We start from the raw sequence: 21,890 nt of genomic DNA, 5'->3' as shown, positions 1-21,890 counted from the left end.
CATTTGAAATGACTTTAGTTTTGTGTCATGTCTGTGATCTGCTTTTTTTTCTACAAAATTAAACAACTGAATGAACATCCTCCGAGGCCGGTGATTCCATAATTTTTGCCAGGGGTTGTATAAAATACTAATGATAAAACAGGGAGAACAGATGTGTCTTCAACCTGGCTTTAAAAGTCTCCACAGAGTCCGACTGTCGTATTACCACAGGCAGATCATTCCACAGAGCTGGGGCGCGGTGATAAAAAGACAGACAGCATTCTGTCCAGACAGGTGTCATGATTATCCAGGATCCTTTCTCTGAACTGACTCTTCTTCAGCTGCTTTTTGAGCCGTCGCACCGTTTCTGAAAGATCCGTGTCCTCAGTCACTGCTGGAGGCTGAACTTTGACCTGGGTGCTGAGTTTCTCCGTCAGCTCTGATATCTGTCTGCACCACAGAGCAGCACAAGAGTTGGTTCTTTATTTTAATCAGCAACACTTAAAGCAGACATTCAACAAACTGAAGACATCTGAAAGCTGAAAATCATCTGAGGCTCACCCAAAACCTTCAACCATAATAATAATAATAATAATAAGAAGAAGAAGACAGTGACGACCCATAATGCACCTGCAGTCACCTGGTGAGCAGAGAAACTTGAACCTGCAGCTGCTTGTTTTCTTCCTGCACCTTGACGTGGTGATGTTACCACGTCTCAGCCGTGGTCAGAGCGTCTGCACATTTCTTTTCCTTTTGACAGACATAAAAATAATGTTTGTTTCTTTGTTTTTGCACAGACAAAGGTCCAAAATTGGCAATCAGTAGTTTGAACATTGATCAAGAAAGACGCGTGTTTGGTGGTGTTTGTGGGTTGAGAACCTACCGTGTCCCTCAGGTGGCTCCTCGGGTGGGCCGTGACCTCCTCGCTGTGCTCAGCTCGCACTTTGTACACCTCAGCCTGTGTCGAGGTTTGAGCATCCTGAGTCTTTGACCTCCTCAGCTCCTCCCTCAGACGATTTATTTCAGGAATATTTATTAAAGGTGTGTAATCGCTATGAAATGATCAGATATGTATCTCCATGCACGGGTTCAGGGATGATACTTTTTAGTCAGGAACACTGTGATTCTCTGCAATACAATGTCGTCTGATACAAATCTTTTTTTTAACTGCATTTGTTCATTTTTATTGATAAATTGCGTGACAATTGCTTCCCTTCAGATACATATTTCATGAAAAATCAGGGACCTTCTTCAGGTTTTTTTTTTTTTTTGCTTCTGTCTGTTGGTGCTGTGTCTGTTGATCACAGGGGGGCAGCACCACATACAGCAGCAAAAAATTACAGCACAGAAGAAGCAGCCAGCTCTTCTTAGCATAGCATATGTAGCATAATATAACCTTCCCGTTCTGAAGCAGTTTGACAGAATGAACGAACTGTGAATCCAACATCAAATGTTGTATTTTCTGGAGTATAAGTCACACTTTTTTCAGTATTATCAGCTCATTAATTTGGGATTTTTGTCCATTGCTGAAGTGTTCTTATTATTATTTGTACTTATTCTTTTATTAATATGCATATGTCGCGGACATGAACGAGCGAAGCTCATCAGCATCTCACCATGTCATTTAGGTTCTTCAGACTTTATTTTGAGTAAATGCTTCAGGGGAGCATTAGCATGGCAAAAACCTTTCAGCTTCAGCGGGGGGGACTCCCGCCTTTTTAAGCATTTTTTTTTTTTATTTGCCTCTCACATACTTGGAAAAGCTCCTCACCATCTAACCATGTCTTTTAGGTCCTTCAGACTTTTTTCACTAAAATTGTTCTCTGGAGCATGAGCATAACTAAAACCTTTCAGCTTCTTGGGGGGGGGGGGGGGGGCAGGCTCTGCTCCCCAGATGCCCTGTCTTTTTAAGCATTTTCCTTATTTTGCCTTTCAGCTTCTGGAGGGGCTTTGCCCCCATACTCCCCACCTTTTTAAGCTTTTTTCTTTTTTTTTTGCTTTTCAGATGCCCCCCCCCCCCCCCCCCAATTACAGTCCTCTTAACTCCCTGCCACTTTAAGCATTTTTTAATGTAGATGTAAATTAATATTCAAAGTTTTCAGCTAGTTGACAGTAGGGCTGTGACAGGATACTTTAGCTGCGATGGCTGGAGACAAAAGCAAGACTGGACACAGTAGTTCTGGTTCAATAAGACTGAATTTTATGGGGAGTACTAATGGGGTCCGGGACACAAAGAGGCAGTCCATGAGTAGCAAACAGATCAAAATCATCAGGTGAGTTGCGTGGTCGAAAAAAACAGGCAGAGGGTCAAAAACACATGTGGCAGCAGGACTTGAACAATACAAAGAATGGAGCTAGACGCGAGGGCACAACGATCAGGCAAATTATCAGTGCAACCAGTGAAGCTTAAATACATCAAGTAGTGAGCTACAGATTAAGAACACCTGTGGAAAGAACCGGAACAGGGTGTGGCCTAGACAGAGTGTAACCCCCCCCACCACCACCACCAAGGACCAAATGAGACAGACAAGAGAAATAGGGACAGAGAAGCCCAAGCACAAAACACCCAGCAAGAGAAGTCATACAAACAGCACAAACCAACAACATCCCCAATAAGACCATAATGACAATGCAGGAACTACACAGAGAAAGAAACAGAACCCCAACCAAGGCATGACCACACAGTACATGACAGGCTGTACAATATGGCCAAATTATTGTATCTCAATATTGTCATAAAAATTGTCATATAAATGTCACTTATATATATGCTGTCCATAATCTTGAGCCGCTTAGATGGGTAGGGAGAGTTCCCATGGGATAAAAAAGCTTTTCAACATACCATCCCTGGTTCTCAAGACCAGGCACCTAAGTGGCTCTACTCTCTCTCTCTCTCTCTAAAGATATTTCGGTGTTCCTTAGTTACTAAGGAACACCGATATTTCGGTGTTCCTTAGTTACTAAGGAACACCGAAATATCTTTAGTAAACACTAGTAGAGTTCCACCTCATGGCTCAGTCACACGGCACACGACGATTCCTGAACGAAGGGAAAAAGTAAAAAAAGTCACAATTCGTTGAGAAAAGGTGGAGGAAAGAGCTTTTATCACTGAACAGTCTGCGAAGCAAGAGCACAAAAGGGACGAAAGAGGAAATTAACAAAACCGAAGCTCATGATCTCGACGAAACGCGCCTGGAACCACAACTGGAGCAGTGTGTGTCTGCATCTCTGCAAACAGAAGCTGTGAAGATCTGTGCGCATGGTGGACCACCTGATCTAGTTCCTTGTCCAGAACAAAAGAGGGATCATCTCCATCATTATCAGAATCCACACTGTCTGTCGACATGCTGCGCTCCATCTTCCTCCAATTAAAAAAAAAAAGTGTGCTGTGGTCACTGCTGTATCACTGTATTATGTTCTAAGCCATATATTGATTTATAACAGAAAACTGTCAAAAGGGAGAATAAATATAAATATGTGTAAAGATGATTGAATATATCAGAGCAGTAAATTAATCAGTGTGTGTGTGAACGCGCGCATTGACTCACATGCGGTTATTTCCACCAGTTGATCACTGAACCACAACGTGAATTCTTCCTTCCAGAACAGCTCTTTATATCATCATTTTGATTCATCTACCTGTTGCCACGTGTACAGAAGAACTGGATTGTCATTCCTACACTCATATTGTTTATTTAATACAAAATAATAAGCACACGCAGGAGCTCCTGCTGCCGCTGATGCTGCATTCAAGTACCGTCGGAAATTACACAACTTTTTCGTTGTTTCAAATTCAAAACAGTTGCTTGTGGTAGATTAATTAATTATATCCACACAAAAGATTAATTCTGGCCTATGTAAGGTGCCTGAGCCCATTGAAGCTGCCCCCCCCCCCCCCCCCCCACACACACACACACAGATAAAAAAATCCAAGCAAGCAGGCTGAGTTTGCCCTGTAATTTCCAACGGTACATGAAGCAGCAGCAGCCTCAGCACTCACAAACTGGCTTCTGCGCTGTGTGAAAACATTCAGCTGCTCCAACGAAGTCAAATTAAACAATAACGTTACAAAAACTACACAAACGATTAAAAAACGTCAAGAACGACAGAAAAACGAAACACAGACGAACTGAGGTTTTCATTTCCCTTCGTTCAAATTTTTCAACAGTTTAAAAATCCTGATGTAGCGCCAGCTGCTGGAACGAGGCTGAGCAAAGGTTAAACGATGTTAACGACAGTCAATGAAAGTCCAGATTTCTTGTTTCGTCAGGGCCTCGTCACCCTTCGTTAAGTGCCATGTGACTGGGCCTTTAGATTTGGAATGTATAATAGAAGATATACCTTACTGAATTTTCATATCAATATGATATATGATGACTATGATTTGACACAAAGTGCAGCAACAGTGAAAATTAAACATTCTTAAACAAAACAGTAATAATATCACACTCATTTTGCACTCATCATAAGGTTAGGATACTGTGCCCTCCAAAAGCATTGGAACACTTGGAATTTCACACATTTTAATTTGTTTATCCCATTTTAAATACAAGAAATAAAAAAAATAAAGAATAAAAATTTCTAAAATGATCTTCCTCAAACTCAAACTGAAAGCAAATCTCTAAAACTTGATAAAACCTGTAAATAATAATCAGCTTTATTGCCAGTTTTCTTTAGACAAGTCAGGAGATGGAAACATGATGTCAGGTTCCTGGTTTTATGGGTTGTTTTTGTGTTCCATCTGTCTCTTGCTCTGTCTCTGTTCTATCTGCTTGGGTTTTCTCTGTCCTGTTGTTTCTTGCCCTTCTCTCCTGGTTCTTTGGTGGGTGTCTCCCTCTATCTGGCCACACCCCGGTTCTCGGAGTTTCTCCACACACCTGTTCTGAGTTTGCAGTTAATCACCTGGGTGCTTTATAAGCCTCACAGTTTGTCTCTGTCCTTTGCCAGATCAATGTGCCTTGTGCCTTTCTTCCAGCTCAGTTCTTGTTCTCTTGCCTTGCTTTGTTTGCCTCATCGGTTTTTGACTACCTGCCTTTTTGATCCTGTTTGCTCTGTTTGGACTGCCTTTCTGTGTACCGACCCCAGCCTGTTCACCCAGTAAACGTTTTCTCTCCACTGAGCTGTGTTCCGGCGTTTTGCATTTGCGTCCAGCCCGTCCTGCCTATCAAGCCTGATAGATCGATCTGGCCAACCATGGATGCAGCAGATGCAGATCCTTTCCAGTGGGTGGTACACCACCATAGCCAGCAATTAGCACAACAACAGGACCAGCTGGCTGCTCTGAACTCCGGACTCAGAGAGCTGGCAAAGCGGCAAGACACGTTCATGGACTCTGTGAGCACTCAGATGGAGCAACTTCTAATTGCCGTTAAACATCATGCTAAGACCAGCACGACTCCCGCAGCCACACCACTTCCAGGATCGTTAGCTACCCGGTCGGTTCCCGTATCTGTTCCAGAGGTCTGCAACCAACTCTCATGACCTGAACGTTTTTTGGTGAGTATGGGGATGTCAAACCCTTCATAACCCAGTGTGAACTACATTTTCAATTGATGGCGCCAATGTTCCCGACCGAGCGGTCGAAGATAGCATTTGTCATCACTCACCTGACCGGCCGGGTGCCAGCATGGGCCACGGCTGAATGGAGCCGAGATTTGCCATCTTGCTCCTCCCTGGCAGTTTTTACCAAATCTCTCCAGCAGGTATTCCGGCACTCTTCTCCGGGGCGTGAGGCGGCACAAGAGGCTTAGGCAAGGCAATTGCCGCGCGGCCGACTATGCAATAGATTTCCGCATTCTGGCCGCGAAGAGCGATTGGAATCCTGCAGCACTCCAGGACGTGTTCTTCTGGGGATTGAACGACAGCATCTGGAGTCAGCTGATCGCGGTGGACCTGCCCGAAGACCTGGCGATCTCATAACCCTAGCTATTTGCACTGACCGTCGCCTGTCTGACCATCCACGTCGTGAACGCCATCATCTTGTTTCTACCACTGACCGGCTGCCTACTTCCGCCATGTGGAGGGACTCTATTTCTATTGTGGACAGCCTGGTCATGTTCTTCTACATTGTCCAGTCAGGGGTGCCCCAGTGCGGCCAAAAGCGGTAGTGCAGGTGAGTCAAAGCTCAATTATTCCTTCTTCTCAGAATGTGTTACATGCTGAGCTAAAGTCTGATTCATCCACCCTGGTCTGCCCAGTGTTTATTGATTCTGCTGCTGATTCTAATTTAATGTTATCCTCTCTTGCCAGGTCCCTCCATCTTAAGTTGTATCGGCTGCCATTCCCTCTGGTGGTGCATGCAGTGGATGGTCGTCCATTAGGCCAAATAGTGTTCCAAACGCAATCAGTTTGTATGACCATTCCCAATAATCATTCTGAAAACATCAGTTTCCACATTTTTGACAAAATGACTCACCCGGTAATCCTCGGGCACCCCTGGTTACAACGCCACAAACCCAATTTAGACTGGTTTCACGGGAAGATAGAGTCCTGGGGACCAGCTTATAATAATGTCTGTCTAACTAAGCCTGTCAGCAAGTGTTGATAAATCAGATCTAGAGGGGGTTCCTGCATTTTACCATGATCTTGCAGACGTGTTCAGTAAAGTTAAAGCCAAGTCACTCCCACCCTATCACAAGTATGATTGTGCCATCGATCTACTCCCAGGGGCCGCCCCTCTGAGGGGGAAGTTGTTCTCTCTATCTGCGCCAGAACATGAGGCCATGAACACATACATACAAGAATCACTCACGGCCGGTCTGATTCGCCCCTCCTCCTCGCCCGCCGGGGCAGGGTTTTTCTTCGTAGGGAAGAAAGATAAGTCACTCCACCCCTGTACAGATTACCGAGGCCTAAACGATGTCACGATAAAGAACCGGTACCAGTTTCTACTTATTTCATCCGCTTTTGAACTATTGGAGGGAGGAAAGATTTTTACCAAATTGGATCTATCATCTGGTTCGCATTCGCGCTGGTGATGAATGAAAAACCGCTTTTAATACTTCCACCAGCCATTATGAATATCTGGTAATGCTGTGTGGTCTCACTAATGCTCCAACTGTTTTCCAAAATCTAGTAAATGATGTTTTGCACGAATTCCTTAACAAGTGCGTTTTTGTTTACCTTGATAATATACTGATTTACTCCCCTGATCTAAAGACCCACATTCAACAGGTTTGTTCCATTCTCCAAACTCTGTTACGCAATAATCTCTATGTCAAAGCAGAAAAATGCGAATTCCACAGCTCCACCATATCTTTCTTAGGTTCTGTAATTTCTGATGGACAAATTCAGATGGATCCGGCTAAGGTGGCTGCGGTCCGTGAGTGGGCAGTTCTTAAATGCAGCACAGACATTCAACGGTTCTTAGGTTTCGCCAACTTTTATCGCAAATTCATCCACAACTTCAGTACGGTTGCAGCTCCGCTACCTCACTCTGCTCGTTTGTGTGGATCCTTGAATGCGATGAAGCATTCCAGAACCTAAAGAAACGTTTCACAATGGCCCCTGTGCTGCTCCTTCCTGACCCCGCTCGGCAGTTCGTGGTCGAAGTTGATGCGTCCGACATTGGGATTGGGGCAGTGCTTTCCCAAACGGGGTCCGGCGATAACAAGTTGCACCCCTGTGCTTTTTTATCTAAGAAACTCACTGCCATGGAACGCAACTATGGCATCGATTGTGAACTGTTGGCAGTCAAAGTGGCCTTGGAGGAGTGGCGTCACTGGTTGGAGGAGGCACAGTTGCCTTTTTTGGTCTGGACAGACCATAAAAATCTGGCGTATCTTCGCATCGCCAAGCATCTTAACGCGCGTCAGGCTCAGTGGGCCATCTTTTTCAACTGTTTAATTTTATTTTTTCTTATTGTCCAGGGTCCAAGAATGGCAAGCTCGACACACTCTCTCGTTTAAATGACTTTGCCGATTTCACTCCCACTCCTGAACCGATTTTGCCCGACAAGTGTTTCGTGTATGCTTTAACCTGGAATATCGAATCTAAGATTAGGTCTGTATTAAGGAATACTCCCGTCCCCCCAGATTGCCTGAACGGCAAGTTATTTGTTCCAACGTCTCTCAGGGGGGAGGTCATTCAATGGGGACATGATAGTCGCTTTTCCTGCCACTCGAGTGCCCAAAGAACAATGTATATTCTCTCCCAAAGCTTTTGATGGCCAAAAATGTTGTCAAATGTCAAGGAATATGTGAATGCTTGTTCTGTCTGTGCAATGCATAAAACTTCTACGCGTCCACCCGCGGGTGCTGTTTTGCCTCTACCCATCCCTGTTCGGCTGTGGACTCGTATCTCAGTGGACTTTGTGACTGGTTTACCACCCTCTAGGGGCAACTCTGTAATCATGACGGTGGTAGATCGATTATCCAAAATGGTTCATTTTGTGCCACCACCAAAACTCCCGTCTGCTAAAGAAACTGCTGAAGCATTGTTGGTACATGTTTTTAAGCTACATGGTTTGCCTCAGGACATAGTCTCGGACCGGAGTCCCCAGTTCATTTCACATTTCTGGAGGGATTTCTGCCGGCTTCTCAGGGTCACATCTAGTCTTACCTCGGGGTACCACCCTCAAGCTAATGGTCAAACTGAATGCCTTAATCAAGAGTTGGAGAAAAGTCTGCGTATTTTGTCCTCCCAGTTCCCCATCTCCTGGGCCACTCAATTACCCTGGATTGAATTGGCTCATAACTGCTTGCCTACTGCTGCCTCTGGTTTTTCTCCGTTCCATGTCGTCTTTGGCCATCAACCTTCTCTGTTCACCTACACTGATTTGCGCTCACCAGTACCCTCTGCTCTGCGTCTTGTCATGCGGTGCCAATGGACCTGGGAGCGGACCTGGAGGGCCCTATTGCGGTCTTCCAAAAGTTACAAGGCGGCCGCAGATCGCAGATGTTCTGCAGCACCCTCTTATGTTCTGGAACAACGGGTCTGGCTGTCCACACGGCACCTGCCACTTCGTGGTGTTCCTCGGAAGAGAAGTGAAATCACCTGGTAGAATCAGTGGCTGCAAAGAAAACCTGCACCCTCTTGGCCCTTTCTGCAACAAGTTGCCCACTCCTGGTCTAAATTAAAAGATGCTCCAATCATATAGAAAACTACACCACATTATTTGCCTGATCATAAAGATTCCAAAAAAAGGTATAGTTTAGACAATCTGTGACTGAATGTTATGGAGTTAGGAGGTAAAAGCAGCAAGAATGGTGACAAAGGTCAGTTTCAGTTTGTACAGGGGTCAAAAGTTAAAGATGCTCCATTAATTTTGCTCCAGCTGTATTTGTGCTGAATTTGATGCTTGTATCACCATTTGAAGGATTGTTTCAGTTATCTGTGCATTAATAAGCCAACATGAACAAGCTGTCATTTTAGTTTAAAAATGTGTACATAAGGCCACTCGAATTAAAGGAGAAATGCTGTTTTTAACTACCTGGACCTCATTTCTGACATAAAATACGGTCGTTTACTCACCAGTATAAGTTTGGTGTGATTAGAAGTCCATAGTTCAAATGACGTGTTCAGTTCAAATCTGAAGCAAACATTTTTCTTCTTCTACTAAGGTGGATTAGAACTTTTTGTGGTACACAGCACTAACTACTGGACAGGAGGAACCTAGCAGTCAATGTGATTCTGTAGCGGATACATGAGTCTCAGGAGTATATTCATTCCTAGTCAGTCCTACATATTAAACAAATATGTAGGACTGCTTTTTTGCATTTACGCAATATCTCTAAAATTAGAAAGGTCTTGTCTCAGAGTGATGCTGAAAAACTAATTCATGCATTTATTTCCTCTAGGCTGGACTATTGTAATTCATTATTATCAGGTTGTCCTAAAAGTTCCCTAAAAAGCCTTCAGTTAATTCAAAATGCTGCAGCTAGAGTACTGACGGGGACTAGAAGGAGAGAGCATATCTCACCTATATTGGCCTCTCTTCATTCTTCTTCTTACTTATAAGGTTTTGAATAATCAGGTCCCATCTTATCTTAGGGACCTCATAGTACCGTATCACCCCAATAAAGCACTTCGCTCTCAGACTGCAGGCTTACTTGTAGTTCCTAGGGTTTGTAAGAGTAGAATGGGAGGCAGAGCCTTCACCTTTCAGGCTCCTCTCCTGTGGAACCAGCTCCCAATTCAGATACAGACACCCTCTCTACTTTTAAGATTAGGCTTAAAACTTTCCTTTTTGCTAAAGCTTATAATTAGGGCTGGATCAGGTGACCCTGAACCATCCCTTAGTTATGCTGCTATAGACGTAGACTGCTGGGGGGTTCCCATGATGCACTGTTTCTTTCTCTTTTTGCTCTGTATGCACCACTCTGCATTTAATCATTAGTGATCGATCTCTGCTCCCCTCCACAGCATGTCTTTTTCCTGGTTCTCTCCCTCAGCCCCAACCAGTCCCAGCAGAAGACTGCCCCTCCCTGAGCCTGGTTCTGCTGGAGGTTTCTTCCTGTTAAAAGGGAGTTTTTCCTTCCCACTGTAGCCAAGTGCTTGCTCACAGGGGGTCGTTTTGACCGTTGGGGTTTTACATAATTATTGTATGGCCTTGCCTTACAATATAAGGCGCCTTGGGGCAACTGTTTGTTGTGATTTGGCGCTATATAAAAAAAAAATTTGATTGATTGATTGATTGATTCATATTGATTATACTTAATCGTTCCAGCCAGCATACAGGTACCATTTTCCATCTATCCAAGTCCTCTTTTATACATATTCATATTGGGTTTAAATTTTTCAAGACACGGTCTCACCTTCATACTAAGATAGGTTATTTCTTTTGGTGTCCAATGACAGGGAAAGCCCAAGGGTGGTTCTGAGCCTGCCGGTGCCCCTATTGGCATTGCTTCTGTTTTTGATAGATTCTCCTTAACTCCAAATCGTTTGAGACATTGAAGCAATTTGGGAATGCTGCTGTTTATTTCGGTTAGATACAGTAACACGTCATCTACATACAATGATATTTCGTGCTCTGCATCTGCAACAGGGAATCTCTTTATGTCTGAAGTGGTTCTAATCATCTCTGCAAAGGGCTCAATGGCCAGGTCGAACAAGAGGGGGCTTAGAGGGCATCCTTGCCGTGTTCTATGCTCCTGGGGGAATATACAAGGTCTATTACAAAAGTATCCGACCTTATTATTTTTTTCAAAAACCATATGGATTTGAATCACGTGTGATTGCATCAGACAAGCTTGAACCCTGGTGCGCATGCGTGAGTTTTTCCACGCCTGTCGGTTGCGTCATTCGCCTGTGAGCAGGCTTTGAGTAGGAGTGGTCCACCCCCTCGGCGGATTTTCATTGTCAGGAAATGGCGGAATGATTTGGGCTTTTTTTTCCATCAGAATGTTTCAGAAACTGTTAGAGACTGGCAGCTGGAAACCATTTGAAAAATTTATCTGGCTTTCAGTGAAAATTGTACGGACTTCACAAAGAATAAGGACTGTTACTATAGCTTTAAGGACCCCTTTAAGGACGCTCGGCACGCCGCGCTCCATGCCGCCATCAAGAGCCACAAACCACCAGATCATTTCTAAACAGATGGCTCTGTGGAGCTGGACCGTCGTGTGTACTTTCTCTGGTTATCACAAGAGCTGGACATCAACTATTTTCCGGCAGATTTCACTTTTGACAAGAGATTTTGTCATGGAAAGCCGAGCGGAGGCTTCGCGCGTCACAACTGATTTTCTGATGGAGCGAGACAAAGGAACACCTCTGTTTTGGTCTCACAGGACGGCTTTGAGATGGCGTTCAGACAGCTGTCGGTGGTTTTTCCATCGAGTGATTATCCGAGAAATTGTGGATGTGCCTCCGCTCGGCTTTCCATGACAAAATCTCGTTAAAAGTGAAATCTGCCGGAAAATGGTTGCTGTCCAGCTCTTGTGATAACCAGAGAAACTGCACGCGACGGTCCGGCTCCACAGAGCCATCCGTTTAGAAATGATCTGGTGGTTTGTGGCTCTCGATGGTGGCACGGAGCACGGCGCGCCGAGCGTCCTTAAAGGCGTCCTTAAAGCTGTAGCTCTGTGAAGCCCGTAAAATTTTCACCGAAAGTCAGATAAATTTTTCGAATGGTTTCCAGCTGCCAGTCTCTAACAGTTTCTGAAAAAATTCTGATGGAAAAAAAGCCCAAATCATTCCACCATTTCCTGACAATGAAAATCCGCCGAGGGGGTGGACCACTCCTCACTCAAAGCCTGCTCACAGGCGAATGACGCAACCGACAGGCATGGAAAAACTCATGCATGCGCATGAGGGTTCAAGCTTGTCTGACGCAATCACACATGATTCAAATCCATATGGTTTTTGAAAAAAATAATAAGTTCGGATACTTTAATAATAGACCTCATATTTGAGCAGTAATAGTAATCACAGCTGCTTTTGGGGAGGAATATAAGAGTTTTACCCAATCTTTAAATTTACCTCCCAGTCAAAACCTGTCCATCACATGAAATAGATATGTCCATTCGACTCTGTCATATGCTTTTAAAGATTCCAAGGACACTACCAAACCCCTAATATTTTTATTATTAGTCCGTTGTATGATGTTAAGTAGCTTGTGTATGTTATGAAATGAGCTCCTCCCTTTTATAAAGTCTGTTTGGTCGTGTTTGACTAACAATCTTATAAAAGATTCTAGTCTTAAGCTTAGTATTTTTGCATCTACATTAATGAGGGAGATGGGTCTATAAGACGCCGGGTCCTCAGTATCTTGCCTTTTTTAAGATAAGACAAATGTTTGCCTGTGTCATAGTTTCTGGAAGATGTTGAGTTGTGGTAAAACTATAATTTAATGTCCTTAACAAATAGGGAATTTAATTTAATTTAATTTAATTAGCTTATAATGTGCCAAATCACAGCAAAAGCCGTCTCAAGGTGCCTTACATAAAACAAGTCAACATAAAATTGGATAAATAATTAAAAATGAATAAATAATTAAAATACATAAATAAAAACAGAAGTAAAAGAATAAAACAAATAAAGATAAAAACTATCCATAAGAAAGAGAATAAAAATAGGTTTTGAGTCTTGACCTAAAAATGTCCACGGGCTCAGACTGCCTCATGGTCGCAGGAAGACTGTTCCACAGGGTGGGTGCACGATACGAAAAGGCTCTTTGACCTGCTGACTTCTTCTTCACCCTGGGAACACAGAGAAGTCCCACATCCTGCGACCGCAAAGCCCGGGCCGGCACGTAGAGTTCCACCAGATCAGCCAGATAAGATGGCGCCAGTCCATGAACAACCTTATAAGTCAATAACAAAACCTTACAATCTGCTCTCACAGAGACAGGGAGCCAGTGCAAAGATGCCAAAATGGGTGTGATATGTTCAGACCTTCTGCTACGTGTCAGAAGTCTGGCGGCAGCGTTCTGAACCAGCTGAAGACCCCTAATGCTTGACTGTGGTAACCCTGAAAACAGAACATTACAATAATCTAGTCTAGAAGAACCAAAAGCATGAATCAGGGTCTCAGCATCAGCCATGGACAGGATGGGGCGAATCCTCACTATATTTCTCAGATGGAAAAAAGCAGTCCTAGTAACATCCCTGATGTGGAGGTCAAAAGACAACGTGGGATCAAAAATTACCCCAAGGTTCCTCATTTTGTCCGTATGATGTATGACACAGGAACCCAGGCTGAGCGCCAGCTGGTCAAACTGATGCTGATGTCTCGCTGGACCAAGAACCATCATTTCAGTCTTATCAAATTTTAAAAGTAGGAAGTTAGACATCCAACTTCTCACTGATAGAAGACAGTCCTCCAGGGATTTTATGGGAGTGAGATTTCCCGCAGTTATTGGCATGTACAACTGAATATCATCAGCATAACAATGAAAGGCAATCCCAAAACTCCGCAGTATACACCCAAGGGGTGCCACATACAGGGAGAAAAGCAAGGGGCCTAAAACAGATCCCTGTGGAACCCCAAATTTCATGTCAGCAAGGTCAGAGGTAGTGCCATTATACAAGACACATTGAGAACGACTGGACAGATATGACGTCAACCAGGCAAGGGCACTTCCAGTAATCCCCAAAAAATTCTCCAACCTATTGAGCAAAATATGATTATCCACGGTATCAAACGCAGCACTGAGATCTAACAACATCAAAACCGTAGTGGGGTCTGAATCCATTGCTCACAGAAGATCATTCACACTTTAGTGAGCGCTGTCTCTGTGGAGTGATATTTCCTAAAAGCAAACTGCAGCGGCTCAAAAAGATCATTCTCAGTGAGGTGGTCTACGAGCTGCCGTGAAACCACCTTTTCTAAAATTTTGGAACAGAATGATAGATTTGATATCGGTCTGTAATTTTTCAATACACTAGGGTCAAGATTAGATTTCTTAAGTAATGGTTTAATCACTGCTGATTTAAAACATTTCAGAACAGATCCAGAGGTTAATAACAGATTAATCATTTCCAGCACAGTCGGCCCAAGAGTGGGCCACAGGTCCTTAAACAATTTTGTTGGTATGGGATCAAATAAACAGGTAGTGCTTTTTGTAGACGCCACAAGTTTCCTCAGCATGCCTAATGAAATACTATTAAATTCTGTCAATCTAGGTAACACCTCAATGGTAGCGCCCACCTCCATAGCAGGTTTTAATGGCTGGGCCGAGGCGTGCTGAGATATGCTCAGCCTAATATCTTCTATTTTCTTCTCAAAATAATCCAAGAAATCCTGTGCTGAAAAGGGAGAACGACTAACAGGTGGCTGCCCACGAATAAGAAATGCGACTGTGTCAAACAAAAACTTTGAGTTATGTTTGTGTTTACTGATCAAATCAGAGTAATAGGTCCCCTTTGTGGCCAGTAGTGCATGCTTATAATCTAAAATAGCATCCCGCCACACAAGGCGGAACACCTCTACAGTAATTTGGAATAACGCCATTTCCGTTCCAAACCTCTAGCCTTCTGCCTGAGGTCACGCAAATAATCATTGAATCAAGGTGACTGTGCCTTAGGAGGGCATGACCTTAAAAGGGGAGGTGCAATCTTATCAAGTGTAGTTTTAAGCTTTAAATTTAGACTATCCGCGAGGCTGTCCACTGACTTAACATTCTCCAGTTTCAAAGCTAAAATATCAGGTAGTCTGGCCTCAAGTTCAGTCATAGTTGAGGGTTTAATACGACACTGCAGTTGTAGACAAGGTTGTTGTTCCACTAAACGTGGCAGCGTAAATGTAACCCTGATAAGTGAATGGTCAGAGACTATAGATGCGAGAGGCAAAATGTCAATATTTGTGACAGCAAACCCACGTGCAAGAACCAGATTCAGGGTATTTCCACTAATGTGTGTTGGGTCCTGAATGCATTCCTGGAATCCTAAAGCATCCACAATTTGCATAAATGATTTGCTAAGGGGATCAGAGGGCTTATTTATATGAATGTTAAAGTCACCAATAATCAAAATGTTATCTGCACTAGTTCACAAACTAGAGATGAACGCACCAAATTCATCTAAGAAGTCAGAATATGGGCCAGGGGGCCTATAAACAGTGACAAAATAACATAGCTGAGCTCCAGTTTTATGACCCTGACAGTACTTAGCATCACAGGCAGAACAGAGAGTCAGATGCTCAAAGGAATTATATTTGTGACCCCCAACAGCTAATAAAGAAAACCTAGATTTGTAAATAAAAGCCACACCCCCGCCTTGCTTCACACCACGAGACACGTGACTAAATGTGTACGCTGGTGGACAGGCCTCATTCAGAGGAAGGAGAGTTGTGGGTTTGAGCCAGGTTTCACATAAGACAATCATATCTAAATGATGATCCATGATTAAATCATTAATCAACAATGATTTTGAGGACAGTGATCTGATGTTCAGGAGACCCAGGGTAAGGACCTCAGTGGGGATGACAGTCTCACTGTTCGGAACCCGGCGAAGCAAGCCCAGGTTCCGAGAGCACCACTGGCGCACATCAATCCGGCGAAGACGTGGACGGCCGGACCGACAGTCCTCAGAGCCGACCAGCTGCACCTCACCGGCTCTAACCGGATCCACAAGGCGCCAGGGCAGCACAGATCCTGCCAGAATTCTGTGCACAGCTCGTCCGGAAGCCAAACAGCAGGCCAAACAGAGCTTCAGCTTCACCAGACGTCCATTTCATCTCCCGCGGCGATGACTGCGCTTTCGGCCGAAAGGCAACGCAGGAGCATGGCAGAGAAAACCTGGCGCTCCGCCGATAACCACACCACACCACAAACCAGGGGCTGGAGATCCAGCAGAGTTAGGTGATCATACACCCGCAGTGCCTCTGACTTAAAAACAGCATAAATTAAAAACAATAAAATAAAAGACTGGAGAGCAGCAGACGAGCAGCCAGACACAGGCACTCCCTTTAGGGAACAATCTTTTCTTTAAATGCCTTGATGTTGTTGTTATGTTAGACCTCAGTGCTGCTTTTGATACTGTTGACCATAAAATTTTATTACAGAGATTAGAGCATGCCATAGGTATTAAAGGCACTGCGCTGTGGTGGTTTGAATCATATTTATCTAATAGATTACAATTTGTTCATGTAAATGGGGAATCTTCTTCACAGACTAAGGTTAATTATGGAGTTCCACAAGGTTCTGTGCTAGGACCAATTTTATTCACTTTATGCATGCTTCCCTTAGGCAGTATTATTAGACAGCATTGCTTAAATTTTCATTGTTACGCAGATTATACCCAGCTTTATCTATCCATGAAGCCAGAGGACACACACCAATTAGCTAAACTGCAGGATTGTCTTACAGACATAAAGACATGGATGACCTCTAATTTCCTGCTTTTAAACTCAGATAAAACTGAAGTTATTGTACTTGGCCCCACAAATCGTAGAAACATGGTGTCTAACCAGATCCTTACTCTGGATGGCATTACCCTGACCTCCAGTAATACTGTGAGAAATCTTGGAGTCATTTTTGATCAGGATATGTCATTCAATGCGCATATTAAACAAATATGTAGGACTGCTTTTTTGCATTCGCGCAATATCTCTAAAATTAGAAAGGTCTTGTCTCAGAGTGATGCTGAAAAACTAATTCATGCATTTATTTCCTCTAGGCTGGACTATTGTAATTCATTATTATCAGGTTGTCCTAAAAGTTCCCTGAAAAGCCTTCACTTAATTCAAAATGCTGCAGCTAGAGTACTAACAGGGACTAGAAGGAGAGAGCATATCTCACCCATATTGACTTCTCTTCATTGGCTTCCTGTTAATTCTAGAATAGAATTTAAAATTCTTCTTCTTACTTATAACGTTTTGAATAATCAGGTCCCATCTTATCTTAGGGACCTCATAGTACCATATCACCCCAATAGAGTGCTTCGCTCTCAGACTGCAGGCTTACTTGTAGTTCCTAAGGTTTGTAAGAGTAGAATGGGAGGCAGAGCCTTCAGCTTTCAGGCTCCTCTCCTGTGGAACCAGCTCTCAATTCAGATCAGGGAGACAGACACCCTCTCTACTTTTAAAATTAGGCTTAAAACTTTCCTTTTTGCTAAAGCTTATAGTTAGGGCTGGATCAGGTGACCCTGAACCATCCCTTAGTTATGCTGCTATAGACTTAGACTGCTGGGGGGTTCCCATGATGCACTGAGTGTTTCTTTCTCTTTTTGCTCTGTATGCACCACTCTGCATTTAATCATTAGTGATTGATCTCTGCTCCCCTCCACAGCATGTCTTTTTCCTGGTTCTCTCCCTCAGCCTCAACCAGTCCCAGCAGAAGACTGCCCCTCCCTGAGCCTGGTTCTGCTGGAGGTTTCTTCCTGTTAAAAGGGAGTTTTTCCTTCCCACTGTTGCCAAGTGCTTGCTCACAGGGGGTCGTTTTGACCGTTGGGGTTTTTACGTAATTATTGTATGGCCTTGCCTTACAATATAAAGCGCCTTGGGGCAACTGTTTGTTGTGATTTGGCGCTATATAAATAAAATTGATTTGATTTGAACCATTCTACAGGGAGCCCGTCAGGACCCAGGGCTTTTCTGCTGTTCATTAGTGATATTGCTTTCAAAGTTTCCTTTTCGTCAGTAGGTCTACCTAGAATCTCCTGTTGTTCATCTGTTAATGTTGGTAGTTTAATCTGTGAGAAGTACTCATCAAGATCTTCCTCAGTGCTTCTGTTTTCAGATATATAAGGACTCATAGAAAGAGACAAAGACAGAGCTAATGTTGTTTCTATCAAACTGTCTTGTCCCTTTAGCATCTCTGATTGACCCTATGGCATTTTTAGTCTCCCTGTGACTGATCAGCTGAGCCAAATATTTGCTGGGTTTGTTACCATACTCGTATAACTGCTGTTTTTGATTAAACAGTGACCTGGATGATTTTTCATTGAGAATTGAATTAAGGGCTGCTATGTTGATTGTACCCTAATGAGGTTAGCTCTTGTCGAATTGGATTTGTTGTGTTGTATGGCTGGGGGTTCCTGGCTGCCTTTTGTTTCTGTCTTCTGTTCTGTCTTTTGTTTTTCCTTCCAGGTGGCTTGCGTTCAGGACTGAGTGGCTGTGTGGCTGAGTTATCAGGACCTCACCCTGATCACCTGAGGCTGGTCATGTGCAGTTCGTCAGGACTCACAGCTGTGGTGCATCTCTATGGATTGGGGCATGGTTGCATTTAAGGCTGGAGTACACAGTGTGTATTTGCCAGAGACTCGACCTTGTGACCAGACGGGTGAGATCGTCGTCTCGAGAGCCATCTCATCATCATGGATGCAGAGACCGTACCAGGTTCTGATGCCATGGTCTGTGAAAGAGGAGGGGGTGAGGTCTCACGCTCGTCAGCACACTTCCTGAGGTACAGTAGGTTTTGTGACTAACATTAGTACAGTCAGTAAATGTGGTGTCCCTCACACCTTATTATATTGAGCTGTTATGTTAGTCGTTTAATCAGCTTCCACTGCAGTGGATAATGTGAACTGGGTGTTCCATGCCTGCAGGGTGGGAAGCTGATTAGTGATTAAGCCAGGAAGTGTTTGCTGTTTATGTACACCTTTGAGTGGTCTCTCTGTGTGTGGAGTGTGGACTCACATGATGGTTTCTTCTTTCACAGACTCGGTTTGTCGCGGCCACCTGGGGGGTGTCGGCGGGGTCCTTGGGTCCGAACTGTTTCTGGCTCCGGACCGTTTGTGCTGCTGGGAGCACACCGTCATTCCACCACGCCAGACCACGCACTCATTTGTTATATTGTAGCACATCACTGTTATGTTATTAAATTCAGTTATCCTTTGTACAGTGCTCTGCTTATTTTATACTGGGTCCTTCAAACGCTGGTCGGTTCTCCGTCCTGCGTCCGACACATAAAAGTAGTCTCTGGCCATACATCACTGACCCAGCGGTAGCAGAGGCGGTACCGCGCCGGGAAGGCGGCAGCAGGCGTTCAGAAGTTATCCGGATCAGTTGCGGGTGCTCTCCGCCTGGATGGTGCGTGTCTGAGAACCCATTACTGAATACTGATTTGAGCTCTCTTGCAGCCGTGTTTCCTGTGTTGTTGCCTTATCCGTGGGTTGTTGTGGAGTGTGAAAAGCGACGGCTTCGCGTCACACTCCGACCGGATAAGAGGTAAAACGGGAGCTGCATGAGTGGGTCTGTAATGGGTGAACGCGCACGGCGGAGCTCTGTGGCACGGGTCGCTGTGCTTCCTGTTGTTACAGTTGTAGCCCCGTCTCCCCGGGTGAAAATAACTACTGCGCCTGTTGTGTCAGCTCCGGCGTAATTTAGTTGAAGCACATTTTGGTTGTGTGTTACACATAGCTGCGCAAAGGAAAAGCAGCATGAGTTGTTTTCTCTGTTACCAAAGGGGTTTTAACTTTCAGCACTTTGGCTCCCTCTGTTGGTGACTGAGTCACATTACCGTCATAGCTCTTAAGGTGGAACAGGCGTGTTCCATTTGTTTGAGCTTGACGGTATAAGTCACTTATTAGTTTTGTGTTGGTTCATTATTTGTGGGTGTTTTTTGAGTTGGTTTTGGATGAGATTTTCTACACTATTAGTGTTCTGGGGTCGTGACCCTGCAGTCTGTCTGGAGCATTGAAAGGACCCAGTTAACTTTATGTTAGTCTGTTTGTCTTTCTATTTATTTCTTTTGGTTTCACCTCCCAGGGTTTGATGGGACGGTCCTCTGGGGGGTGATGGGGGGGTAATTTTTGTTTTTGTTGTGCCCTCTCTTCTCCTCTGGCTCCAGCCGTGTGAGCCGTACGTGTCGGCGTTGCTGGAGTGGTGCAGTTTGGTTATGCTGGGCATTTCCCAGGTAACCTCTGCACCCGGGAGGGGGGGGGGTTGGGGTATTTTTTTTTTTCCCTCTCTTCTCCTCTGGCTCCAGCCGTGTGAGCCGTAGGTTATCGGCATTGCTGGAGTGGTGCAGTTTGGTTATGCTGGGCGTTTCCCAGGTAACCTCTGCACCTGGGAGGGGGGGGGGGGGGTTCGGGGTGTTGTTTTTTTTTTTTTGTGTTTCCCTGTTCCACCTCCGGCTTCAGCGCGCCTTTGAGCCGTCTGCCAGTGGCGTGGCTGAGGTTTGGGGCAGTGGAATATACCCGCAGCTGGTGACTGGTTTGGAAGTCGGAGGGGTGGCGCCGTTTTGTGCCGTCTGCCATTACCGCTGTTCCACTCCTCCCGGTTGACTTCTGGGGTATAGTCATGGTTGGTGACGCTGGACGTGCTTCCAGTTTCCACTGCGCCGAGGGGGTGGGGTTGGGGTTGTTTTGTTTGTATGTTTTTTTTTTTTCATTTTGTTTTTCCCCCCAGTTTCCGCCCTCAGGGTGTGACTGTGGTGTCCTCTGGGGGTGAAAGGGCTGTGGGTCCATCTAGCCATAGACGGCCGGGGCTGGGTCCGTTGGTCATGAGGGGGGGCGTCTCCTGGGGTTTGATGGAACGGTCCTCTGGGAGGTGCTGGGAGTCCCCGTGGGTGACTTTGGATCCCAGAGGGACCTCGGCTGTGGTTATTACTCCTGGAGCTGGCGGGATGTCCTCTGGGGGGTGTTGGTCCCTACATGTCGTTGGGGGGGGGGGGGGTGTTAGCGTTTTTTATTTGCAAGCTTAAGTTTAGGTTGTTTTTCTTTTCTCCTCTTCCCGGGGTTTGATGGGACGGTCCTCTGGGGAGGGGGGGGGGGTGGTTTGGTTGTTTGTGTTTGTCTCTTTTGTTTTATGACTACACAGACTTTAAACATGGTTGGACAAAGGCTGACCGCACAGGTTCAAGAACTCCTGTGAACTACCGTGCTCTGCTTATTTTATACTGGGTCCTTCAAACGCTGGTCGGTTCTCTGTCCTGCGTCCGACACATAACATGTTGGCTGTCTCTGCCGCTTTCAAATCTTTTTCCAGTTGCCTTTGGTTTTTCAATAATTCTCTCTTTTTGTGTGACATATATGAAAGGGTGAGTCCCAGAGTATAGGCCTTGGCAGCCTCCCACAAAAACTCTGGGTTTGTGTCTTCATTATATTTTTATCAAAATATAGAGTAAGCTCCTCCTCCATCTTTTTCCTAAATTCCTTATAATTAAGGATGTAGGGTGGGAATCTCCATCTTATTGTTTTGGTTGCTGTTTCACATATATTGAGATTTAAATAGACAGGGGCATGGTCACTCAAATAAAGAGATTACATGTATTAACTTGTCCCAATAACTCTGGTGGTAACAAAAAAAGACTGATATGTGAATAAGAGTTATACGGATTAGAGTAAAATGTGAAATCTTTTACTGAGGGGTTCAGAGTTCTCCAAAAATCTGTCATCCCGCACTTTTTACAAGGGGAGCACCTGAATTGTGCTGTGCGTTGTTAGGTGTTGGTAATCTATCCAGTTTCTGTGTAGGCTCTCAGTTGTCCAGGTGGTTTCCATATTAGAGAAGCTTGAATCTTCGCCTGGACTGGGTTGCTTGACGCGAGGACATTTCGATTCAAATCGCAGAAGCTTCCTCAGCTAAAA

The 21,890-nt window shown here is 44.6% G+C and overlaps 1 long non-coding RNA gene across 1 annotated transcript; it reads right to left on the bottom strand.

The window, feature by feature from the left end:
• Positions 1-256: 256 nt before the first annotated feature.
• Positions 257-997, bottom strand: LOC117507866. Its single transcript, XR_004559852.1, has 3 exons — positions 863-997; positions 620-729; positions 257-429 (listed from the first exon to the last, which is right to left on the bottom strand). It is a non-coding gene; the product is annotated as an uncharacterized LOC117507866 (long non-coding RNA).
• Positions 998-21,890: the final 20,893 nt, after the last annotated feature.

This window comes from Thalassophryne amazonica, chromosome 3 (assembly GCF_902500255.1).
Source record: "Thalassophryne amazonica chromosome 3, fThaAma1.1, whole genome shotgun sequence".
NCBI lineage: Eukaryota > Metazoa > Chordata > Actinopteri > Batrachoidiformes > Batrachoididae > Thalassophryne > Thalassophryne amazonica.
The sequence above is the reverse complement of the archived record's forward strand: the minus strand, read 5'-3'. Positions and strand labels throughout refer to the sequence as shown.